This window comes from Vombatus ursinus, unplaced genomic scaffold (genome assembly GCF_900497805.2).
Source record: "Vombatus ursinus unplaced genomic scaffold, bare-nosed wombat genome assembly UNPS02005197.1, whole genome shotgun sequence".
Lineage (NCBI taxonomy): Eukaryota > Metazoa > Chordata > Mammalia > Diprotodontia > Vombatidae > Vombatus > Vombatus ursinus.
In genome coordinates this window covers 891,175-897,526 of record NW_020944975.1, presented here as the reverse complement: position 1 = coordinate 897,526, position 6,352 = coordinate 891,175, and positions in this window count along the sequence as shown.

The following is a 6,352-nucleotide window of genomic DNA, read 5'->3' as shown; positions in this document are numbered from 1 at the left end:
GAGAGAGAGAGAGAGAGAGAGAGAGAGAGAGAGAGAGAGAGAGAGAGGCCTACCTGTTGGCTAGGAGAAGATCTGATGCTCGGATAGGTCCTGGGTTTTGGCACCAAAATGGCAAGGCTGTCATTGTTGTTGGGCAGAAGTCAGCCTCATCAATTTAATCAATCCTAATTTTACAGATGAGGAACAAACTGAGGTATACAAGGTCACACAGATACTAACTCAGAGAGCTAGGTTTCAACCCAAATCTAGCATTCTTTCCACCATACCAGGCTCCCTCCCTTACATATGTATATCTTTAATTCAAAATGCTACTCTGCCTTTCCCCCACCCCCCAGCCCCAATCTATCTGTTCCTTTTGAAGGAAGTATATTCTTCCAAAGCCTTAGTCCTGTCATGCCTTAATCTTACTAAATATCAGTGATACCTATGAAGACAAATTTGCCTCCTTACATTAGGATATCTAGTGTACCTTATTACCGTACTTCGTATGTGTTTGTGTAGACATCCAAGGCCATGAGTTTTATTGCTAGGTCTTTTCTAAATTTTGTCTTCTGTGAATTTTGGGGTGATTTTAATGCTAATCTTCTTACTTTATAGCTGCTTTCTGATGGATAGCTTCAGTGGTTATAAGAGGGTAGTTTTTTCCCTCTCCCTTCTTTTTTATCTTAAAATACTTTTAACTAATTCTTAGTACCTGCCCTCTATTAATTATTTCTTATTTATCCTGTATTTAGCTTGTTTTGTATATATTTGTTTGCATGTTGTCTCCCCCATTAGATTATAAGCTCCTTGAGGTCAGGGACTGCTTTTGCCTCTTTTTGCCCAGTGCTTTCCAGAGTACCTGTCACATAGTAGGTGCTTAATAAATGTTTATTGATTAATTGATTGATAGACACAGAGCTGGCAAATATACAGAAGGGATATGTAGATATACTGCAGATATACAGAAGAGTTGCAATGTGTCCTGCTGGAATAAGACAGGATAACTGATTATATGAAGGATTATTAGACCAGGTTCCTGCTAGACTATAAAACCTAGAATCAGATTCCTTTGGTCATTGAGATCTAAAGCCAGATTCCCAAGTAGACAAAAACTGGGTGCTGGAATCAGGTAAGTAAGCTTTGAGGACATATCACCCACTGTACAGGTAAGGTTCAGAACTGAGTGTCCAACTTTGGAAGTTTGGAGAAACCTTACCATGGGGAACAGAACATTGTTAAACCCTGAAAATAAATGACCAAAGAATCATGCAACCATTATTAACTCTGAAAAATACCAAAAAGTAGGGGGTAGCTAGGTGGCGCAGTGGATAGAGCTCTGGCCTTGGAGTCAGGAGGACCTGAGTTCAAATCTGCCCTCAGACACTTGACATTTACTAGCTGTGTTACCCTAGGCAAGTCATTTAACCCTGATTACCTCACCAAAAAGCAAAAAAAACAGAAACAAAAATCAAAGAGCTCATAGAGATATACCTCAACTGTTAATTCTGAAAAACAAAATAAAATAAAACCAAAGAGCTAACAGTGATTATAAGCAATTCCCACCATTGTAGGAGGGAAACTAGATGTGCATGCCAAGGCTTCTTCTAGGAGGAGACCTGCTTTAAGCGAGGCCAACCCTTGATACATATAGCAGTGGCTACACAGTGAACTGCAGCAGTGACAATGAGGGCTAACAGCAACAATGAGACAAGTTTGATTCATAGCTGGGCTTCATGACTGTAACATGGTTCCTGCAGGTACTTGTCCAAGCTCAGTGAAACAATTCTGGGATTTTGCCACAGCAAAATTCATCCAGAAGGTGAGCACAAAGGATTGTCGTTATGCTAAGCTCAGAGCACATGTTACTTGCTGGGCAACAGGATGTCTCCTAATAGTAAAAAGAGAGGGATGGTCTTGGCATGAGGATCCTGACAATATAAAAATATGTCTGTCCCAGGAAAGGCCAACATTTCTCATGCACCCACTAGAGAAGTGAAACTTTACTTTCATCTCAACCAGACAAAGAAGGGCTGAAAACACACATAAACACTGACACAGATACAGTCACACATATGCGTGTGCACACACAGAAGGTTTGTTGTAGAAATACTGAGAAAGGGGAAGTGGAGATTAAGGGGGAAGTGGAGATTAAGAGGGAAGGGAAGATAGATTCAGGGTAGATAGCCATAAGCAAAATAAACTCCAACCTCACAAGGTAGATTGTGAAGCAGGGTTTAAAAGCAAAGAAAGGGTAAGAACATGTGATATCAGAGGCTAAGCAAGAAGAATAAAAATAGACCAGTGGAACGAAAACAAATTTCATCAAATACAGATCCCTCGTGCCTAGTATGGTGGTGCAGTGATAGAACTGTAGTTGGGAAGACTCATCTTCTTGAGTTCAAATCTGTCCTCAGACATTTACCAGCTATGTGACTCTGGGTGAGTCATTTAGCCTTGTTTGTCTCAGTTTCCTCATCTATAAAATGAGTTGGAGAAGGAAATGGCAAACCATTCTAATATCTTTGCCAAGAAAACCCCAAATGGGGTCACAATGAGTCAGATAAGACTGAAATGACTGAACAACAATAAAGTGCCTAGTATGGAACTCACTCCACTCTCTACGCCTTATTTTTTGTAAAGCGTGGGGTAGAAGGGCAAAGAAAGAGGAGAGTACAAGAGGACAGGATAGAGGGAAACACACAACCATCTTAACTGTGAAAGTGAATACGATGAACTCATCCATTAAAAGAGAGGAGGGTAGCATATTAGAAATAAAATGTCCATACTTTTTGACTCAGAGATTCCACTGCTAGACGTATATCTCAAAGAGGTACTTAACAAAAAGAAAGGCTCTATATAAAACAAAATATTTATAGCTGTTCTTTTTGTGGTAGCAAAGAATTGGAAACAAAGTAGATGCCAAGAGGTGGAGAACCTATAGCCTTGAGGCCACATATGTCCTTCTAGGTCCTTGGGTACGGCCTTTTGACTGAGTCCAAGTTTTATAAAACAAATCCTTTTTACTAAGGGGATTTGTTTTGTGAAGTTTGGATTCAGTCAAAGGGCCACCCTTGTGGACCTAGAGGGCTACATGTGGCCTCAAGGCCACAGATTCCCCACCCCTGGTAGAAGCCTATCAATTGTGGAATGTCTAGACAAATTGTGGTATATGAACGTAATGAAATATTACAGTGCTGTAGGAAATGATAAGCACAATGGATGAAGAGAAGTATGAAAAGACTGACATGAACTGAAGCAAAATGAAATAAGCAGGGCTAAGAAAACAATATACAAATTGAGTTAACAATGTAAATGGGAAAAAAAACAACCACCAAATAAGCCAAACTTTATGTTAATGAAAGTATAAGAACAAGCTTAGTCTCAAAAAAAAAAAAAGAAAGAAAGAAAAAGAAAAAGATACCTTCCTCTGCTCCTTTGCAGAGGTTGGAGCCCTTGAGTGTGGAACTTTGTTCAGAATGTCAATTTTTTGATGTGTAATCAGTTTTAATGATTTTTTTTCTTTTCATTTCTTTTTAAAATTTTTTTCTTTTTTTTAAGAATTAAAAAGAGTCAAACAAGAGATAGAGAACATTATGAAATGCAAAATGGATAATTTTTATTACATTAAATTGAAAAGTTTTTGCACAAACAAAGTCAATGCAACCAAGATTAGGAGGGAAGCAGAAAACTGGGAAAGAATTTTTACAACCAGTGTCTCTGATAAAGACCTCATTTCTAAAATATATAGAGAACTGAGCCAAGTTTATAAGAATACAAGTCATTCTCCAATTGATAAATGATCAAAGGATATGAACAGGCAGTTCTCAGAGGAAGAAACTAAAGCTATCTATAGTCATATGAAAATATGCTCTAAATCACTATTGATTAGAGAAATGCAAACCAAAATGACTCTGAGGTACCACATCACACCTATCAGATTAGCTAACATGACAAAACAGGAAAATGATAAATGCTGGAGAAGATGGGAAAATTGGAACACTAATGCATTGTTGGTGGAGTTGTGAACTGATTCAACCATTCTGGAGAACAATTTGGAACTATGCCCAAAGGGCTATAAAACTGTGCATCACCTTTGACCCAGTCATACTTTATCCCAAAGAGATCATACAAATGGGAAAAGGACCCACATGTATAAAAATATTTATAGCAGCAGTTTTTGTGGTGGCAAAGAATTGGAAATTGAGGGGATGTCCATCAATTGGGGAATGGCTGAACAAGTTGTGGTATATGAATGTAATGGAATACTATTGTGCTATAAGAAATGATGAGCAGGCAGACATCAGAAAAATCTGGAAAGACTTATATGAACTGATGCTGAGTGAAGTGAGCAGAACTAGGAGAACATTGTACACAGTAATAGCCTCATTGAGTGATGACTAACTTTGATAGACTTATCTCTTCTTAGCAATGCAAGGATCTACAATAACTCCGAAAGACCCATGATAGAAAACGCTTTCCACATCCAGAAAAAGAACTGTGGAGTCTTAATGCAGATTGAAGCATATTATTTGCGCTCTTTCTCTCTCTCTCTTTTTTTGTTTCTTCTTTCTTGTGGTTTCTCCCATTGGTTTTAATTCTTCTTTACAACATGACTAATGTGAAAATATGTTTAATATGAATATATATGTTGAGCCTATATCGGGGAGGGGAGAGATGGGGAGAAAATTTGGAACTCAAAATCTTATGGAAGTGAATGTTGAAAACTAAAAATAAATAAATAAATTTATTATTAAAAATAACTAAAAGGAGTTTATTAAAAGTCTATCAAGATAGCAACATGTTGGCAGGCTGATCACTAGAGATCAGTCAAAAATTTTCATTGTTATAAAAGATGGCTCTCTGGGAAATAAACAAGATAAAATCTAGTCAAAGTAAAAACAAAAGATGGCAATAAAAATCCATTTTAGAAACAAAGCTGAATCCAACAATAGATAACAAGAAACACACTTAAAACAGAAAGATTCACACAAAATTAATGTAAGGGAGCAAATTCTAAAAAAAAAAAAAGGAGGAGCAATTACAATCTCAGAAAAGATGACAGCAAAAATTTGACTAAAAGAGATAAAAGGGATTGTTATGTTTAAATATACTTAATGCCAAAGACAATATATTAATATAAATACTTAATATATAATATGCATTAAGTAGCATTGCACCTAAATATTTAAAGGGAAAAGTTAATAGATTCACAGGAAAAAATAAAGACCCAAACTATAGTGTATATACACCAGTACTACTACTACCACTACTACTACTGCTACTACTACTACTACTACTACTATTACTGCTGCTGCTGCTGCTTCCAACTGCTATAATAGCTGGCAATCTCAATGTACTCCTCGCAGACTTAGACAATTCTAACCAAAAGATAAACAAGAAAGTTAAGGACCTGAATAGAATTTTAGAATAGTTAGATAGAATAGTTCTCTGGTAATTGTTGAGTGGGATTAGAAAGAAATATACATCTTTCTCTGGTGTCTATGGTACCTTTACCAATGTTGACCATGCATTGTAGCAAATAAACCCCTAAACAATGCAGAAAGGCAGAAATGTTAAACATATCCTTTATTGACCATACTGTAATAAAAATTAAATTGAATAAGGGGCCTTTGAAGACAGGATTAAAATTTGTTGATGGTTAAATAACATAATACTAAAGAATTGGTAGATCAAAGAACAAATCACAGAAACAATAGATAATTTTATCAAAGAAAATTTAAACAATAAGACAACATATCAAAACTTTTTGGATACAGACAAATCAGTTTTTAGAAGGAAAATTATAACTCCAAACACTTTTATCAATAAGAAAAGATAAAGAGCATTAATTGGCTATGCAAGTAAAAAAGAAGAAAACTAACAAATTTGAAAAAACCCTAATCTACACTGAAATGCAAATTCTGAAAATGAAGGAAGAAACTAACAAAATTGGAGACAAACTATTGAACTGATAAAATTAGAAGCTAATTTTCTTTTAGAAATTAAATCATTAGCTAGTCTGATTTTTTTTAAAGAAAGGAAAACTGAATTACTAGTATCAAAAAGGAAAAAGGAAAAACCACAAGTGTACAAAAATAAGGAAAAGTCTTAGAAACTATTTTGTCCAATTATATGTAAACCAAACTGACAATTTAAATGGTTGAATATCTGCCAAAAAAAAGACTATCTAGATTAACAGAACAATAGAGAATTTAAATAACTCCATTTCTGAAAAAAGAAACTCAATAAGTCATAAATGAGTTCCTAAAGGATAAAAAAAAAGGACCAAACCACCTACATACTTTGAATTTCATTCCTGATCACCCAGTAGAAAAGTTATGCAATGGATTTGAGATACATAATAAAACTG